At 38.8% G+C, this 20,588-nt stretch overlaps 1 protein-coding gene across 1 annotated transcript in view; it reads left to right on the top strand.

The window, feature by feature from the left end:
* Positions 1 to 5,879: 5,879 nt before the first annotated feature.
* Positions 5,880 to 20,588, top strand: part of LOC121441888 (dystrobrevin alpha-like) — a 349,129-nt gene continuing 334,420 nt past the window's right edge. Inside the window, exon 1 of the mRNA XM_041643231.1 lies at positions 5,880 to 6,080. The gene's annotated coding sequence lies outside the window, so the exon portion shown is untranslated. The remainder of the gene's footprint in view (positions 6,081 to 20,588) is intronic.

The raw sequence follows: 20,588 nt of genomic DNA, 5'->3' as shown, positions 1-20,588 counted from the left end.
ACCAACCAGACTCAGAGGAAGCAAGAGATAAACTTGCCATGCTGAAAAAGGGTACCATGGTGTGGTAGAATGTAGATAAGAAATATGGGTTAAAAAAATCAGTTGCCTTCCTTTACACTAAGGACAAGGAAGCAGAGAGGGAAATCAGAGAAGCATCACCTTTCACGATAGCCACAAATAGCATAAAATATCTTGGGGTAACTCTGACCAAGGAAGTGAAAGATCTATTTGACAAGAACTTTAAGTCTTTGAAGAAAGAAATTAAAGAGGACACCAGAAAATGGAAGGATCTCCCTTGCTCTTGGATTGGGAGGATCAACATAGTAAAAATGGCAATTCTACCAAAAGCAATCTATAGATTCAATGCAATCCCCATCAAAATTCTTCACAGAACTGGAGAAGACAATAACTAACTTTATATGGAAAAACAAAAAACCCAGGATAGCTAAAACAATCCTATACTATAAAGAATTGTCTGGAGGCATTACCATCCCTGACTTCAAACTCTATTACAGAGCTACAGTACTGAAAACAGCTTGGTATTGGCATAAAAACAGAGAAGTTGACCAATGGAATTGAATAGAAGACCCTGACTTTAACCCACAAACCTATGAACACCTGATTTTCGATAAAGGAGCTAAAAATATACAACGGAAAAAAAGAGAGCATCTTCAACAAAGTGTGCTGTCATAACTGGATGTCAATCTGTAGAAGAATGAAAATAGATCCATATCTATCACCATGCACAAAACTCAAGTCCAAATGGATTAAAGACCTCAATATCAGTCCTAAGACACTGAACCAGATAGAAGAAAAAGTGGGAAGTACTCTACAACACATGGACACAGGAGACCACTTCCTACGTATAACCCCAGCAGAACAGACATTAAGGGCAACATTGAATAAATGGGACCTCCTGAAACTGAGAAGCTTCTGTAAAGCAAAGGACACTGTCACTAAGACAAAAAGGCAACCCACTGACTGGGAGAAGATCTTCACCAGTCCCGTAACTGACAAAGGTCTGATTTCCAAAATATATAAAGAACTCAAGAAACTAAACTGTAAAAAACTAATCAACCCAATTATAAAATGGGGCACTGAGCTGAACAGAAAATTCTCAACAGAAGTTCAAATGGCTAAAAGAAACTTAAGGTCATGCTCAACTTCCTTAGCGATCAGGGAAATGCAAATCAAGACAACTTTAAGATACCAACTTGGCTTCTCATCAGCAGGGAACCCTGACTGCTCTTTGGACTGGAGAGGGAGGGGGAGAGGAGTAGAGGGAGGGGAGGAGGGGTGGGAGGAGGAGGAGGAGGGAAATGGGAGGCTGGGAGGAGGCAGAAATTTTTTTTTCAATAAAAAATAAAAAAAAAAGATACCATCTTACACCTGCCAGAATGGCTAAAATCCAAAACACCAATGATAGCCATTGCTGGAGAGGTTGTGGAGGAAGGGGTACACTCATCCATTGCTGGTGGGAATGCAAACTTGTGCAACCACTTTGGAAAGCAGTGTGGCGGTTTCTCAGGAAATTCGGGATCAACCTACCCCTGGACCCAGCAATACCACTCTTGGGAATATACCCAAGAGAGGCCTTATCATACAACAAAAGTATTTGCTCAACTATGTTCATAGCAGCATTGTTTGTAATAGCCAGAACCTGGAAACAACCTAGATGCCCTTCAATAGAAGAATGGATGAAGAAAGTATGGAATATATACATATTAGAGTACTACTCAGCAGTAAAAAACAATGACTTCTTGAATTTTGCATACAAATGGATGGAAATAGAAAACACTATCCTGAGTGAGGTAAGACAGACCCAAAAAGGGGAACATGGGATGTACTCACTCATATTTGTTTTCTAGCCATAAATAAAGGACATTGAGCCTATAATTCGTGATCCTAGAGAAGCTAAATAAGAAGGTGAACCCAAAGAGAGACATATAGTCATCCTCCTGGAGATTATCTTTCATTGGGCTATGAAAGCAGACAGAGAGAGAGACCCAAATTGGAACACCGGACTGAAATCCTAAGGTCCAAATCAGGAGCAGAAGGAGAGAGAGCACGAGCAAGGAACTCGGGAGGGCGAGGGGTGCACCCACATACTGAGACATTGGAGATGATCTATCGGGAACTCAACAAGGCCAGCTGGCCTGGGTCTGAAAAAGCATGGGATAAAACCGGACTTGCTGAACATAGCGGACAATGAGGACTGCTGAGAAGTCAAGATTAATGACACTGGGTTTTGATCCTACTTCATGTACTGGCTTTGTGGGAGCCTAGGCAGTTTGGATGCTCACCTTACTAGACCTGGAAGGAGGTAGGAGGTCCTTGGACTTCACACAAGGCAGGGAATCCCGGACTGCTCTTTGGGCTGATGAAGGAGGGGGACTTGATTGGGGATGGGGGGGGGGGATATGGGAGGCGGTGGAGGGGAGGAGGCAGAAATCTTTAATAAATAAATAAATTAAAAAATAAAAAAGAAATATGGGTTAATTTAAGTTGTAAGAGCTAGTTAGTAATAAGCCTAAGCTTCTGGACAGCATTTATAATTAATAATTAGTCTCTTTATGGTTATTTGGGAGCTGATTGGCAGGACAGAGCTGACTGGTAGGACAGAGAAACTCTGCCTACATCAGACAATGGTTTTTATAATACAGGAGGACAATGGCAGTCTTGGCCTCAAAATTTTGTATGCACATGGACAAAAATCCTATGAATATTAAGCCACACCTCAGTTAATTTATTTCCTTGGTTTGTATTGAGCTATTAATGCATTTTTCATTTTTGAAATCTAACCAGCAGCTTGGAAAAGCAGAATCAACACTGTAGTCTGTACTCAAGTCCCATGAGAGTTCCCAATTCACAAAGCAGTCAAGTCTTTTGTTTTTGTTTCTGTTTTCATGAAAAGGCTTTTCAGTGTAGCTGTGGCTATCCTGGAACTTGCTCTATAGACCAGGCTGGTCTTGAATTCACAGAGATCCACCTGCCTCGGCTTCCCGGGTGCTGGGATTAAAGGTGTGTGCCCATTGCTGCCCTGCATCTTTATATTTTTTAACTTTTCTGAACTCATTTTTCTGTCATATGAGTCTGAAATACTTCAAAACTGTTAATTCTGTATGCCTACAAGTGATGAACATTTCATAGAGAACAATTGCCATCATATACATCCATAACACACCTACTGTGTAACAGCACATACTAAATAACCAGGCATGAGTATTTCCTTCTACACATAGTGAACAAGCAAGTCTCTTAGTAGCTACAGCCTGTTTTCCAAAAATGAAAAAAATTGCTAAACCATTTATTTTCCTTGTTAAATATAACCAAAAATAATGTAGTTTATAAATATTGTTCATCACCATGTTAAAAATCTGCTCTTCAAGAAGACCCAAGTTCAGTGGCCAGCACTCATGCTGGGCAATTGGAAGCCAACCATGTGTGGCTTCTTCAGGTATCCACATACATGTGTCATGCACACACTCACAGATATGCATATATACACAAATAAAAATAAATCAAGAATACTTTCTCCATTAAAAATCTCCGTTGCACACATAAAAAAGAGAATTATCATGTTCCTTATAAGTCATACCCACAAAGATGCTACTTTAACTTACTTCAAGGCTTGGTGAAGACTTCTGAAAAGCAACGTGAAAGTCTGAAATGATTTTTAAATGACAAACTATCACTGTATGGCTTTCAATTTGCAATCCCGCCTCTTCATTATCCATTTCATGTATTTTGTGCCCTTGGGTGCCTAGTTTTTTCCCTGAATTATAGTGTTAACTTCTTAAATTATGTCTTTGCCACGATGTTCATTGTCATTCTTCCCATGACACTTCATTGGTAAACCAGCCTACTCATTTCTTCTGCAGTATTTACTATTTCCACTCAATTTTTAACAATTTAAATAATGCAGGGAAGTCAAGTCCCTAAGTGGCTAGTACCTTAGCCCTTGCCACCAAATTCCCACAAGTTTTCAAAGGAAACAAAAAAGATGGTTTGAGAACAAGAGACTCTGCAATTTCCAGAATTTATTTTCCATACAGCAAAATTTAGAAAATATTTGCATTCACATTAAACTTGTTCTGATTTCATTTTTTATTTTTTGAGATTATAACATAATTATATTATTTTTCTTTTCTCCTTCCCCTCTCCAAACCCTCCCCTATACTCATCCTTGCTCTCTTTCAAATCCATACCATTTATACATTAATGATTGTTCCGTGATGTTTGTATATATATGTATATGCCTAAATACACCCTGCTCAGTCTGTGCCTTGTTAGTTGTATGGATGTTTTCAGAGCTGACCATTGGTACTGGAGAACCAATTCGTGTGGTCGTTCCTGCAGAGGCTGCTTCCCTCTTCCTTCCTGGAACTTAGATCCCTCTTTCCCATCTTTGCACTGGTTTCTCTTCTACTACCATCCCAAAGCCACTCTCACTTGCTGTTTTTCTTCCCTTTGGATTATTAGAGGTGATATTTTTTGCTAATTTCTATCTGCACCTGAATAGAAATAACCAAATGTGCTTTCCCTGAGAATTTTCACAATTATAAAACTTGTGTGAGCACAGTGCATAGCCAAGGAATTATCAGGTGAAACACACTCCTTTGGCCATTTAGAAGCCAGGTCTTAACTGACAAACATGGAACACAGAAGATTGACAGGATTTGAACAGGAAACAGACACCACCAAGAGAAAAGAGAAACTGCAATTTGTGCTATTTTTGTGACAAATCATAACACCCAAAATAACGGAGCCTGCCATCCCCAGTCAGTCAGCATATCCTTTTCAAAGTAAGCTGGTGGCGAATAGATCCCCTGTACTTACATTGTTCATCTACTTCAAAACATAACACAGCTTTCCGTATATGCCAGGCATTAAAAGGCTTTGAATGAAATACAATTCTGAAATTGGTGACTACTCCAAACCCACTGACTAAAATTGCTTGAAATTGCTATCTAGGTAATTTAAAAATGCAAATAAGTATGGAAGTACACATACAAAAGAAATCAAATTATAGAAAACTATAAAACTGGAGGTACATGCAAATACACAAAGAAGATTATATGCAAACATACATGCAGTAGAATGGATTTCCAGTTTCAGTTGATAGAAAACAAAAGTAATATTTTCCCTGCTTTCAGCAACTTGTCTTCTAGGAATTGGTTCTGATGCATAAGGAATCTCCAGGTGGGTGTGTAATTAATATTTAAGGTGAGATATCAACTTGTGTGTGCTTGCACAGGTTATGTTGTCTTACCTGTGCTTCCCTGACTCTGAAGTGTTAATACTATTTGCCTTCGCAGCCACCTCCTCTGCAAAGATGCTCTGTAAATAAATGAGGTAATGCTTGGGAAATCTTTGCAGTCTGGGATAGAAAACCACCTCACACTATAAGATATACTTGCTATTCCATGTTCAAACCCGGCGTGTCCTTGCCTCTATTTTAAATGGGAATTGCATTGTTTGAGTTCTTGGGTTTGTATCAAAATCTGGGTCAATATAAAAGGATGATTATTTTTAATTTTAATACGGACGCTGCTTCAAACCCCTGCACGTGAGGGTAGAAAACTGGAGAAAATAAACAAAGCACATAAATCAAGCTTTGAAGGAGAAAAAAATCTTCATTTAGAAGGATTTTCTCTTTTTTTCAATGAGGAGTATAAACACTGTATTTTCCAGGAGAAATATTTGGGTACAGAGAAGAGGTTAGTGCCACACAGTCTGAGTGTGTGCGCGCGCGGGGGTGTGCACGAGGGTGTGTGTGTGTGTGTGTGTGTGTGTGTGTGTGTGTGTGTGCTGTGCGTGCGCGTCCGTGGAGAGGGGCGGGGGAGGCGGATGAGGAGGATGAGATCATAGCTTCAGGATCCTCAGGAAACCCTGGTACAGGCAGCAGCCAGCCTCCGCTGTGCCCACATGACCCACAACTCTGGCAGCGGACCCGGCACTTCCAACATTACTAAATAATCAGAGAGCGGTTCCCACTCAAGGCCCACACCTCCCTGCAGACGATGGACACCTTCTAAGAGTTTGGCGAGTGGGTGACCCAGGCGCCCGTCCATTGCAAGGTGTGTGTGCGCGGTGACGGCTTCCTTGACGGCTCGGGGTGGGGGAAAACTCAGGGGTTCAAAGGGTCGGGGTGCGAGGCTAGGAGTGGGTTCAGGGATTTTGCTGTAGCGCTGTCCCTAACCCGGATCCTTGGAGCCCGGGAGGCGCCAGGACGCGCGGCGCCTCTGCGCAGGGACCAGGGCGCCCTAGCAAGGGCAGACGCCTGGCAAAGTCTGGAGCCTCGGCGGCGGGGAAGGGCTGTGCCCCGGTGCCCACTCGCGGGGTTCCCACCTGTGCACCCGCGCCTGGCGTGTGCGGAGTACCGGGACTGCAGCAGGCGCCTCCCAGGGCGGCGGGGCGGCGCCTTGGGCCCGCGGGGCGGCGGCGGCTGCGGCGGGATGCGCGTGGCAGAAGGATCCCCGCGCTGCAGCCCACCCGAGGCCAGGGTTGCCCACGGTTCCCCGCGCCCTCGCCGCGGGATGAGGTGTTCTGTTGGGATCTGCCCTCGGGGTCGCCGGCGTGGGCTGTGATGCTGGGAGGCTGCGTGGCCAGCCCCCGCCGGGGATGGCACTGAGGCTGGGGAAGTCTGGAGAGGAGTGGGGGAGGCCGGGATTGACCGGGAAACCCGCGCGCCGGTGTCTCCTGCGGCCGCGTGGGGCGGGCTTTGCAGTGCGGCGCGGGGCCGCGCGAAGCGCTAAGCACGAGTGGGCAGTGGGGACTGCGGGGCTCCCTGTCTGCCTCCAGCCTTCCTAGCCTGTTGCCCACTTTTGAGTTCTGGGCTGGACAGAGGACAGCCGAAATGTTCATTCTGGTACCCAAAGTGGGAGGTAGGGAGAGGACTCTGTCCATTGCCCAAAGCCAAACAGAGGAGACTGGCAAAGGCATGCTGGGACGCGGTATCATTAGGGCTTGACCTTACAGTTTTGCTCTTGGACAGCCTTGGGACATGGTGTCTTTGGGAGGATAAGGGTGGAACTTGAAACAGGGCATGGAATGTATACTAGCAATAGAGGAGAACCCTAAAGGGTTTATTCTTGCTCCTAAACAGCTTCTGAGTTGAGGTTTGCCTTAAAGGCTTCTTTTTACCGCTCATCACTTCTAGTGTTTATTCTGATTTGTGTCTTTTTGACATAAATATTTGTATTGTTGAAGTATATGTAGTTATTATTATTACTTTGCTTATTTCATTATCTCCACATCTTAAACAGTTCAGTATTGTTTAATTTATCATGTTTCTTGGTTCTTCGACTGGAGTAAGAGGTGGGCTGAATTATAGCAGCCACCTTTCCCCCACAAAGGCTATTCAGGCAAAATAGCTTCCCCGGGGTTCCATCGTTCTTACCTGTCAGAGCCCATTTAGCTTAGGGGGAATGAACAGTGACCTAAAACTTCCTGAAAATGAACCCCTTCGTTGGGTACATGCAGCACGACTGATTTCTTTTTATAGTTTTAGTGCCATTGAGTAGTTTACTTTTGACACGAAGTTTCCTAGAGTTATTATAGATCAATGCATGGAACAGCAATGTTGAAATTCAGTAGTTAAGACTTATCACTAACATAACTACCATCAGGTAGGCGACTCAAGCTATGTGTTTGCTTACAATTAGGGATAAGCCTCCCGAGTTATCAGTCTATTTGTTTAAAAACTGGATTTTCTATACTTGACTTTTTTTTTTTTGCTCTTCAGAACACCATTTTCATCTTGCAGAATTTTTAATCAGTTCCATTATCTGTAATGCAATCAATCTGACAGGTTTGGGCACCCAAGGAAAAGAGTTATGCAATTCTCTTTCAACTGCCACTGATGAAAAGAGAGGCTGTATTCTGAGGGCATTTGTGTATGCCCGCCCTTTTAACCAGTTGTCTGTACTGTCTACACAATTATGTAAAAACGAAGACGGAAATCAAGTTTTCTCACTAGTTCTGAATCCACACGCTTTAAAGCTTCTCCACTTGCTTGAAATGAACCATGATGAAAAGAAAAGTCTCCGTGGGCTCAACCCCAGAATCACATGTTTAGAGAGCATTCCTCACTTGAGCTTATCACAGAGATTTTATAAAATACACTGTTGGGGACAGATGTCTCTCTTTAAGTCTTCATCTGTTATTTTTAAAGTAAATGTAATTGCTTCTCCAAATAAAAAAAGTTCCAACTTGTTTTGACATTCATGGATTGCCTTTCATTCTTGCCTTTTTACTTGAATTAAATTCAGTTTGCATAATTTTAAACTCACACTTTCAAAATTATAAGTAAAAGATCCTAAAAGCCAACTGAATTATGTGACCATGAAAACCAGATCTGTAAACACGAGACATCACCCAACTCTCCCTTGGCTGTCCCTCCTGTCCCTGCCATGCCTGGATTATGTCTAGATGTTTATTTGTGAACATTGGAATGCAATGTTGAGGTCATAGCATTGCGTGCCACCAGAAACAAATGTCTTAATGTTGAACCTGAATTTTCTTTTTTGTTAATTTTTTCTTTTTTTAGAAACTTTTTTTTATTTTATTGAAATTTTTTCTCACAGAATATATTTTTATTACTGTTTCCCTTCCTTCTACTCCTCCTAGTTCCCATTCCTCCCTTCTCATCCAGATATACCCCCTTTTCTGTCTCTTATTGGAAAACAAACAGGCTTCTAAGGGATAATAATAAAATATAATAAAATAAGATAAAACAAAAACTAATAATAAAAATGGGACAGAATAAACAAACAGAAGGAAAGAGCATAAGAAAAAGCATAGGAAACAGACATAGATGCTGAGACTTGTCCCCAACTTAGGAATACTATTAAACCAGTGAACTAATAGATGCACCACGAACCTACAGGGTAAAAAGAGGGGAAATCAGAGGAAAATAAATATGTAAATAAAATGAAATATAAATAAAAGTAAGATGTTTTTAAAATTCTGACACAACATGACATTTTCAAAATCCTTATCTAAATTGCTATGTGTTTTGAAGGCATAAATTCCCCCAGTTCTTATCAGTGTCTTCTCTTCACTGATTCAAAAATATTCCTGCTTTATGATTTCTGATACTTGTTTCAGAAGCTGCATTCTCTTGCTGCTTTTGCGTCGTGTGGGCTTTCTGACCTGACTGTCCAGTCACTGCCCCAACCCTCTGGTTTGGGAGGATTTGGAACTGCCTCTCTGTGGGGAGAAGAGTGTCCTTCATACCTGCTGCTGGGTAGGGAACAAGAAGGAACACTGAACAACTGGAGGAGTCAGGACATGTGAGCACTGGCCCATCAAAGAAGCAGCTTTAACAAGATCATTAGGAAAGTGATCTTGTTAAATAAATTATTGTGTTCAAGTTGAAATGTTTGCCGAGTGGCAATGTGTGTTAGAGGATTCCTAGATAGGTCTTGGAAGTCAAAATAGGACAGAGAAAATAAATGAAAAGTGACAGTATTTGGAGAGGAGCCGTGTGCCAAGTGTTGATCAAGGCCAGTTTTTGTGTGTGTGTGGTTTTTTTTTTTTTTTTTTTTGCAGTGCTTGCAGCGCAATTTTCTGAATCATTTTCTGAGTCAGAGACACGAGTCTTCCCTTGGTTATCATTTTCTGAGTCAGAGACTTGAGCCGTCCTTTGGTTATCATTTAAACTTTTCCTCATTCTGCCCTGTGGACACCGCATGGGTGACAGAACTCCTTCTAGTCCTCTTCAAAGCATATGGAGAAATTGCTGCCTTTATTTGGTTATTACCCCCATTCCCAAAAAGCTATGTAGGTTGAATCAACAACAGTCTTTTCCTTTCCTTGCAGAAACCAGTGCTCTCAAACTAAATGGTGGTTTTCGTTTTTGTTGTGGTTAAGGTCACAAAATGTCTCAAATAGAATTGTAACTGAGTCATCACTAGTCCCTAAGATTTGCTGAAATGGCCAAGGGCAGCATAGAGGTGGGGGGGGTGGAATGTTTGTGTTAAAGAAAACATAATTCTAACATTTATCATTTTCTGAGTTGAATATTATCCTATGAGTTCTGTAGAAATTAATTGAAGTTCCTGTCTCAAAATAGCCACATGTCTGTATTTGTTGCAATTATCTATCTTTATTTAAAGAAGGGAAAGTTGAAGCATAAGAACAATATTTATGAGCACAGTCAAAAGAGTTAGAGATGGGCTTCACATTTGAGGATTGAGGTTCCAGGGTCCATTTCCATCTGTGTTGGAAAACATGACTCCTAATTTTTTTCTTCAATTATTTCCTTTAATAAAATTTGATTGAAAGAAAACAATGCTTTTTGTGTCAACACATTTTGCCCGATGCTTAACCAGTTAAATATGTATAAAACAGAATCAGTGTATATATAATGCTTAGATCAGAAGGGATGAGTGCCAGATAGTGAAAATTTTCTCATTTTATATTATGTGCATGCTTAAATTTAAAACATGGTCGCTTGAATATTAGAAACACCAATGTTCTCAAATTTAAGAATGCGACATTTAGCATCTCAAATTATTGGAAACTATCTATAATATCTAGAGCTTCTGTAACTAGGAATAAACCCAGACTTCGCCATCACTTGTGCTATTTTCCCCAGTGTCTGTCTAAACTAAACACTGCAAAGAGACTAGAGTACAACATAAAACTTCCATTAAATTACCTTGATACAATGAAAATGACTCTGCTAATTTTTGCATTGAGATCTTTTGACATAAATCAATGTAATTGTTGTGGTTAAAAAGTGGAGGAAATTAGGCAGTTTTAAATATTAAGAAAATAAGGTTAACCTAATTCTGTGGAATGTATCATTAACAAAGAGAAATGATAATTGGCTAGACATGGTAATGTAATCAAAGGTCTTTGCTTAGCATTCAGGGATAAATGTTAGTGAACGTCGGTGAGCAACTGATATGACTTCCATCAAGCATGATCTCATGAATGGTGAACATGTATAGTGTTTGTGTCTCTTCTTTGAAGTTCTTGGAAATTCTGAGAGTTATAGTCATATTTTCAGTGACTTATGTATCCCTTGGAAGCATATAATACATTATCTCTTTTTGTGTTCTGCTTATACAAAGCCTGGTATCATAAAGCAATTATGGCTCTCATTTATTTATTATAGGTACATTTACCATAAGTAATTTATTCACTGTAAACAAAAACATATAAGACTTGATTTTTTTCATTTTACTTTTTTAATGCCTTAGATTAAACAATGCTATGGATAACACCTATGAATAATACATTAAATGAAATTTAAAGTTTTATGCTACAGTACAGTGTCCTATTGTAAGCGTTTTGCACAATTATGCTATGATAATAATGATTGAAAATGACAAAGATTTATTTTTGCCAATATTATAGTCCATCATGATCAATGAGAGATTCTATTTTCCATTTTTGTCATTGAAGTATACAAACTGATTAATCCCTGAATATCGTTATAGTTTATAATGATACATGCAGACCATGTTTAAACACTATAAGTTGGTAAAGTCTTCCAACAGAAAGTGATACTGAAGAATTCTTATGTTTTATTGGTCAAGAAAAGTCATGTGACTATATCTAGGCCTCCTACCCCCCAAAAAAACAGAACAAAAACTTGATTATATCATACCCTTGCTAAAATAAAATAAAATTTGAGTGGATACATCTAATGGGTACCACATAAAATTAGTGAGTTTCCTTCATCTAATGTTATTTATTATTTAACATAAAGGTAGATTTATTAGTATATGTGTTTTAGAACTCAACAACTAGACTTTATTGTTTCCCAAACTGTTAGTCATGACCCCTTGGCGTGTCATGTATTAGATATCTTGCAGATCAGATATTTGCATTATGATTCATAACAATAGCAAAACTATAGTGATGAAGAAGCAATGAAATAATTTTATGGTTGGAAGTCATCACACCACGAGGAACTATATTAAAGAGTCACAGCATAAGGAAGATTGGGAACTATTAGTTACTAGAGTATTTCTTACATAAAACCTTCAGTGAAGAGGGAAAAGGGTAAACCAGTTGTGAAATGCATGCTGCCATTATTTTCTAGCAGGGATTGCCTTTAGTCATGGAATACTAGTAGAGTCATGGAATACTAGTAGTTGCTTAGTGAATGCGTAAGTTGACCTATCTGATAGCCATTGCAGGCTAAGAACAACTCTAAGACTGTATAGAGGACAAAGTCTGGGTCTTCTGAACTTCTTTAATTATGCCAACCTTATATAGAAATTAAAACAACTGTATGACTTCACCAATATTGACAAAATCATACTACCATTTATTAGTTATTAAAAGAAATTCATGTAAAATTCCACTTCATTCTATGGCTGTACTCTTTATTGAAAGATATAACTTGCATAGTTATAATGCAACCAACTCGCATTTTAGCTTAACTTTTTAATTAAGATAATTCAGCAATTGCCGTTGTAAGGAACAATACACAAAGAACCTATTGCCCCATTGCCTATCTCCCCAGTCTTTCAACATCTTGTATTAACTTGCAAAACCGTAACACTACGTTGAAGAAGAATTTTGACACTGATATAATGATAAGTAGATTTCATCATCATGTGGCTAGCTCTTGTTGTGCCTTCATGGCCATAACAACTTTACTCCAATTATTTCCCTCTCTTAGTTCCTTGAAGTGAATAACTTATTTTCCATTTCTACAATTTTGCCATTTGTGGAAGGTAATATAAATAGAATTACACCATATGGAACTTTAGGGTTTGCTTGTACACTCATCAATACATTTCTCTGAAGATTTGAGAAGATTAAGTATGTCTTGCAAGCTTTGTACTAATAAAATCCAATATATGCTCTTTATTTAAACAAAAATAAGATATATTTTTTAAAAGCTTTCTAACTTTTATGGATAAGTAGAATTTTGTGGCATGCATGGTGACATGGTTTGTTTAGACAGTCAACTGCCAAAAATACTGATTTTTTTCTCAGGTTTTGGCTACTATAAAAACTACTGTGACTCTCCAAATATATCTTTTGTTTGAATATAGTTCTTATTTTGGAGACAAAAATACTAGGCATAACTTGCCTTTTTATTTGAAACTATCAAATTCTTCCAAGAGGAATTTATACTGTTAACAATAATGCATAAGGGACTGATTCTGAATCTTCACCAAGATTTGTTGTTATTGTTATATCTATTTTGACCATTATGTTAGGTGAGTAGTGATGTCTTATTGTGGTTTTTATTGGCATTTCATTAATGTCTAATGATATTGACTATGTTTTCATATCTTGAAATTATTTAGATGGATCCTTTCCACTTTATTCTCAAGTTTCTTCAGCTACTCTAGTTTCCTTGTTTTGGCATGCAAATTTTAGAATTAATTGTCTGTATTGCCAAAAAACATTGACAATCTTTAGGTCATACATTACTGAGGAGCTAATGATAATGAATAATTGCTGGAAGACAGAGAATTATTATTTTTAAAGATGTGACCGTTGATAGGTCTCCCACACTTCGTGGATGACCACACCTCTAATACATATGGCCAACAGAACTTTGTGGGTTATAGAAAAAAACAAAGTCACGAAGGTCTGAGGCTGACATGTCAGAGGGAACATAGAGTGGGAAACTGGGACTGGTGTCATGCTGTATTGTATATATGCAGGAATTTCTCAAAAATAAAGGCAGAATCCATGATCAACTAAAAAGCAGCAATAGACAATCCTATTTATTAAATCAAGTGTTTTTATTTGTGTGAAAAACCCATTTCATTTCTTCATTATTTTTCGTCTTTCCTCAATGGTTTCTTTCTTTCCCATTTTTCTTTTCATTCTTTTCTCACACAACACATTCTAACTGAAGTTTCCCTCACTCCACTCCTCCCAGTCCCTCCACTCCCCCTTTCTCCCAGTCCCCTCCCCAACCTTCTTTCTTTCCCCAGATCCACTCCTCCTCCATTTCCCTTCAGAAAAGAACATGTGTCCCAGGAATATGAACTGAACACAGCAAACAAGATACAGTAAGACTTATTATTTAAAAAAATCTCTATATTCTTTTATTGCAATCATATTCATGACCATTATCGACCTGCATTATTCCTTTGTGCTGCTGTCATTAGTACTGGTGTCAAGAGAACAATTGCCTCATAAATTAGTTGGGATGCTTTTCCTTCTTTGATATTTTCTGAAAGAAAATATTTATAATTGCTGTTCAGTTTTTAAAAAATTAATGCAATTCCCATTGGAACAAATTGAGTAAGAGGAGTGTTTTTCTAACAGATTTTAAAATAGAAAAACAATCTTTTTTCTTTTTTATACATTTTTAAAACAAACTTTTCTCATTTTACATATCAACCCAGTTCCCTCTCCTTCCCCTCCACCCACTCCAACACCTTTCACCCCTTCCCCATCCACTCCTCAGAGAGGGTAAGGATTCCCATGGGGAGTCAACAAAGTCTGTTACATCACTTGAGGCAGGACCAAGGCTCTCCCCACTATATCTAGGTTGAGCAAGGTATCCACCCAAAGAGAATGGGATCCAGAAAGTCAGTTAGAGCACTAGGGATAAATCCTGGACCCCATAACCAGTAGACCCATAGACTGCTACAGCCACACACTATCACCTACATTCAGAGGGCCTAGTTTGGGCCAATGCAGATTCCCTCACTTGACGTCAGTCTATAGCCAGTGAGCTCCCACTACCTCAGGTCAGCTGTTTTTGTGGGTATCCCCATCAGGGTTCCGACAACTTTGCTCATATTATCACTCCTTCCTCCCTTTGACTGGACTCTGGGAGCACGGCCCAGTGTTTCGCTGTAGATCTCTGTATCTGCTTCTGTCAGTGGCTAGATGAAGGTTCTATGATGACAATTAAGGTAGTGATCAATCTAATTACAGGGGAAGGTCAGTTCAAGTACCTTCTCCACTAATGCTTAGGGTCTTAGCTGGGGTTATTCTTGTGGGTTACTGGGAATTTCCCTAGTGCCAAATTTCTTGCTAACACCACAACAGCTCACTCTATCAAGATATCTCTTTCTTTGCTCTCCCTCTTTGTACTTCCACCATCTGAAAATCATGTTCCCTCATGTTCTCCTTCTTCCTTCTCTTCTTCTCCACCCCCACTTTTGCTCTCCCTTCTTCCCCAACCATCCTTCCAATTTTCTCAGGAGTTCTTGTCTATTTCCCCTTTCCCAGGGGGATCCATGTTTGTCTCTCTTAGGGTTCTCCTTGTTACCTAGCTTCTCTGGGAATATGGACTATAAACTGGTTATTCTTTACTTTACATCTAATACCCACTTATGAATGAGTACATACCATGTTTGTCTTTCTTGGTGTGGGTTATCTCACTAAGTATGGTTTTTTTTCTAGTCCCATCCATTTACCGGCAAATTTCAAGATGCCATTGAATTTTTACCGCTGAATAGTACTATATTGTATAAATATACCACATTTTCTTTATCCATTTTTTCGGTTGAGGGGCATCTAGGTTGTTTATAGATTCTGGCTATTATGAATAATACTGCTATGAACATAGATGAGCAAGTATCCTTGTGGTATGAGTGTGTATCATTTGGGCATATGCCCAAGAGTGGTATTGCTAGATCTTGAAATGGATTGATTCCTAATTTTCTGAGAAACTACCATACTTATTTTCAAAGTGGTTATACAAGTTCGCACTCCCACAGGCAATGTAGGAGTGTTCCCCTTACTCCAGACCCTCTCCAGCATAAGCTCATCAGTGTTTTTTATCTTAGCCATTCTCACTGGTATCTCAGAGACATTTTGATTTTCATTTCCCTGATGGCTAAGTATGTTGAGCAATTTCTTTAAGTCTTTCTGTTGACGATTCTCTGTTTAGATCTATACCTCATTTTTAATTGGATTATGAGGTCTCTTGATGTCTAGTTTCTTGAGTTCTTTATATATTCTGGAGATGTATCCTCTGTCTGATGTGATGTTGGTGAAAACCTTTTCCCATTCAATTGGTTGCCGTTTTATCTTATTGACTGTGTTTTTTGCTTTCCAGAAGCTTCTCGGTTTCAGGTGGTTCCACGTATTTATTGTTGCTCTCAGTGTCTATGCTACTAGTGTTATATTTAGGAAGTAGTCTCTTGTGCCCATGCATTTAAGGTTACTTCAAACTTTTCTCTTCTATGAGATTCAGTGTGGCTGGATTTATGTTAATCCACTTAGACTTGAGTTTTGAGTGAGCATGGGCATGATATGGATCTATTTGAATTCTACTACATTTTGACATCCAGTTATACCAGCTTTATTTGTTGAAAATGCTTTCTTTTTCATTGTATAATTTTACCTTCTTTATCAAAAATAAGGTGTTCATATGTCTGTGGATTAATATTCAGGTCTTCGATATGATTCCATTGGTCCTCTTTTCTGTTTTTATGCCAATTCCAAGCTGTGTTCATTACTGTTGCTCTATAATAGAGCTTGATACCTTTGAAAATTCATTTATTGTAAAGAATTTTTGGGCTATTCTGGGTTTTTGTTTTGTTTTGTTTTTCCATATGAAGTTGAGTGTTGTTCTTTTGAGGTCTGTGAAGAATGTGTTGGGATTTTGGTAGGGATTTCATTGAATCTACAGATTGCTTTTGGTAAGATGGTTGTTTTTATTATGTTGATTCTACCTCTCCAAGAGCATGGGAGATCTTTTCATTTTCTCATATCTTCTTCAATTTCCTTCTTCAAATACATAAAGTTCTTGTCTCACAGTCTTTCACTTCTTTGGTTAGTGTTACCCCAAGATATTTTATGTTCTTTGTGGCTATTGTAATGTTTCTTTGATTTCTTTCTCATTCTTTTATCATTTATATATAGGAGGGCTACTGATTTTTTTTAGTTGATCTTGTATCCTGCCACATTACTGAAGATGTTCATCAGCTATAGGAGTTTCTTGGTATAATTTTTGGGGTTACATATGTACACTATCATTTCATCTGCAAATAGTGAAAGCTTAGCTTCTTCCTTTCCAGTTTGTATACCCTTGATATACTTTTGTTGTCTATCGCTCTAGTAAGAACTTCGAGTAGAATATTGAATAGATATGGAGAGAGTAGACAGTCTTGTCTTGTTCCTGACTTTAGTGAAAATGCTTTGAGTTTCTCTCCATTTAATTTGATGCTGCCCGTTGACTTGCTGTGTATTTCTTTTATTATATTTATATATGTTTCTTATATCCCTGAATTCTCCAAGACCTTTATCATGAAGGGGTGATAAATTTTGTTGAAGACTTTTTCAACATCTAACGAGATATTAATATGTTTTCCTTCCAATTTATTTATATGGTGAATAATATTGACAGATTTTTATATGCTGAACCAACCCTGCATCTTTGGGTTGAGGCTACTTGATAATGGTAGATGATTTTTTGATGTGTTCTTGAATTCAGTTTGCCAGGATTTTATTGAGTATTTTTCCATCAATGTTCATGAGGGAGATCGGTGTGTAATTCTCTTTCTTAGTTGAGTCTTTGTGTGTTTTAGGTATCAGGGTAGCTGTAGTGTCATAAAAAGAGTTTGGCAACGTTCCTTTTGTTTCTATTGTATAGAACACTTTAAGAAGTATGGATATTAGCTCTTCTTTGAAGTACTAGGAGAATTCCACCATGAAACCATCCCGCCCTGAGCTTTTTTTGGTTGGGAGACTTTTGAGTACTCTTTCTTTATTTTTTTTTTTTGGAGTTATAGGTCTATTTAAGTTGTCCAACTGGTATTGGTTTAATTTTGGTATGTGGTACCTATCTATAAAATTTTCTATTTCTTTTACATTTTCCAATTTTGTAGTATATAGGTTTTCAAAGTATGTCCTGAGGATTCTCTGGATTTCCTCAGTGTCTGTTTTTATGTCCCCCTTTTCATTTCTGATTTTGTTAGTTTAGATATTCTCTCTCTGCTTTTTGGCTAGTTTGGATAACAGTTTGTTGATTTTCTCAAAGAATCAGCTCTTTGTTTCGCTTATTCTTTGTATAGTTTCTTTGTTTCTATTTTATTCATTTTCGCCCTCAATTTGATTATTTCCTGTCTTCTATGCCTCCTGGGTGAGTCTGCTTCTTTTTGTTCTAGAGCTTTCAGGTGCGCTGTTAAGTCACTAGAGTAAGATTTCTCCACTTTCTTCATGTAGGCACTTAGTGCTGTGAACTTTCCTCTTAGCACTGGTTTTATAGTTTTCCAGGTTTGGGTATGTTGTGCCTTCATTTTCACTGAAGTCTATGAAGTCCTTAATTTCTTTCTATTTCTCCTTGATGCAGGGGTGATTCAATTTAGCATTGTTTAATTTCCATGAATTTGTAGACTTTCTGCAGTTAGTGCTATTGTTGAATTCTAATTTTAAACCATGGTGATCCAATAAGATATGGGGATTATTCCAACTTTTGGTATCTGTTGAGGTTTGCTTTGTTACTGCATATGTGGTCAATTTTAGAGAGGGTTCCATGAGGTGCTGAGAAGAAGATATATCCTTTTGTGTTTTGGTGAAATGTTCTATAGATATATGTTAAGTCCATTTGAGTCATGACATCTGTTAATTATCTTATTTCTCTGTTAAGTTTCTGTCTGGCAAACCTGTCTATTGATGAGAGTTGCATGTTAAAGTCTCCTATTTCTAGTGTGTGGGGTTTGATATATGATTTAACCTTTAGTAATGTTTCTTTTACATATGTGGGTGCTCTTGTATTTGGGGCATAGATTTTCAGAAATGAGACTTATCTTGATGGATTTTTCCTGTGATGAGTATTAAGTGTCCTTCTCCATCTCCTTTGATTGATTTTAGTGTGAAATCTATTTTTTAGATATCAGGATATCTATACCAGCTTGTTTCTTAGGTTCATTTGATTAGAAAATCTTTTTCCAGGTCTTGAGGAAGGTTTTTTCCTAATTTTCTGAGAAATCGCCACACAGACACCCAAAGGGGTTGTACCAGCTTGCATTCCCACCAGCAATGCAAAAATGTTCCCTTTTCCCTGAAATTTCTCCAGCATAAATTGTCATCAGTGTTTATGATCTTGGCCATTCTTACAGGTGTAAGATGGAATCTCAGAGTTGTTTTGATTTGCATTTCTCTGATGACTAAGTAGTACCTCTTTTGGGTATATATCCAAAAGATGCTCAATCATGCCTCAAGGACATGTGCTCAACTATGTTCATAGCAGCATTGTTTGTCATACCCAGAACCTGGAAACAACCTAAATGCTCCTCGACCAAAGAATGGATAAGGAAAATGTGGGACATTTACACAATGAAGTACTACACAGTAGAAAAAAAGAACGACACCTTGAATTTTGCAGGAAAATGGATGGAGCTAGAAAACATTACTTCAAGGGAGGTAATCCAGACACAGAAATACAATTATCACATGTACTCACTCATAGGTGGTTTTTAAAAATAAAGCAAAGAAAACAAGCCTACAAACTACAATCCCAGAGAACTTAGACAACAATGAGGACACCAAGAGGGACTTACATAGATCTAATCTATGTGGGAAGTAGAAAAAGACAAGATCTCCTGGGAGCATGGGGACCTTGAGGGAGGTTGAAGCAGGGAGGGGAGAGACAGGGAGGGGAGCAGAGAAAAATGTAGAGCTCAATAAAAATCAATTTTAAAAGAAAGAAAAAAAAAGAAAATCTTTTTCCCAGACCTTATTCTGAGGTAATGTCTGCCTTTGAGGTTGAGATGTGTTTCATGTATGCAGCAGAAGGATGGGTCCTGTTTTTGTATCCATTCTGTTAGCCTGTGTCTTTTTATAGGTGAATTAAGTCCATTGATATTAAGAGATATTAATGACCAGTGATTGTTAATTCCTGTTATTTTCAGTGGTAATGTTTGTGTGTTTCCCTTCTGTGGGGTTTGCTGGTATGAAGTTATTTGTTGCCTATGTTTTAGGGATGCATCTAACTTCTGGGTTGCAGTTTTCCTTCTAATACTTTCTGCAGTGGTGGATTTGTGGATAGGTATTGTTTGAATCTGGTTTTGTCATGGAATATCTTGTTTTATCTTTCTATGTTGATTGAATTTTTTTCTGTGTATAATAGTCTGGTCTTGCATTTGCTTCTTTGGTGTTAGAATATTTAAGTCTTTCTGTTGTAGGACCACTAGGTTCTGGTGTTGCCATATTGCTCTTTAGGGTGTTCAATGTATTCTTGCCTTGGTGCCTGCCCATCTCTTCCTCCAATTGATGCAGGCAATGTTGTTTCTCTTGGTCCAGTCCTGGCAGTTGGTGTCTATGTTTCAGTGATCCTCTCTTGGCCAGATTGTTTTAGCTTCTGTCCGTGGCTCAGGGAGATACTCTTGGTCCATTCTGTGCAGTCACTATCTGTGGCTCAGGGAGCTGCTGAGGTCTCGGGGAATGGGTGGATTTGGTGGTAGAATGGAATATGTAGATTACAGGGTCCAGTGCAGGATGTTGGAGTAGCCTGCCTTCAGGAGGCTTTCCTGATGGCAGGCTAGGGCATCTGAGTTACATGAGGGAGTGGTCAGGATTTTTGCCCCAGGACCTAGAGCCCAGAGACTGGGTTGTCCAGCTTGGGGGGTTGGTCACTCACTTCTTGTTCTGCTCTATTCACTTGCAGTCTGTATCCCAGAGATTTACTGAGGTCA

This window comes from Microtus oregoni, unplaced genomic scaffold (assembly GCF_018167655.1).
Source record: "Microtus oregoni isolate MIOR12 unplaced genomic scaffold, Mior012 000082F_ref0000272, whole genome shotgun sequence".
In the NCBI taxonomy this organism is placed as follows: Eukaryota; Metazoa; Chordata; class Mammalia; order Rodentia; family Cricetidae; genus Microtus; species Microtus oregoni.
This window is presented reverse-complemented; position numbering and strand designations above follow the sequence as displayed.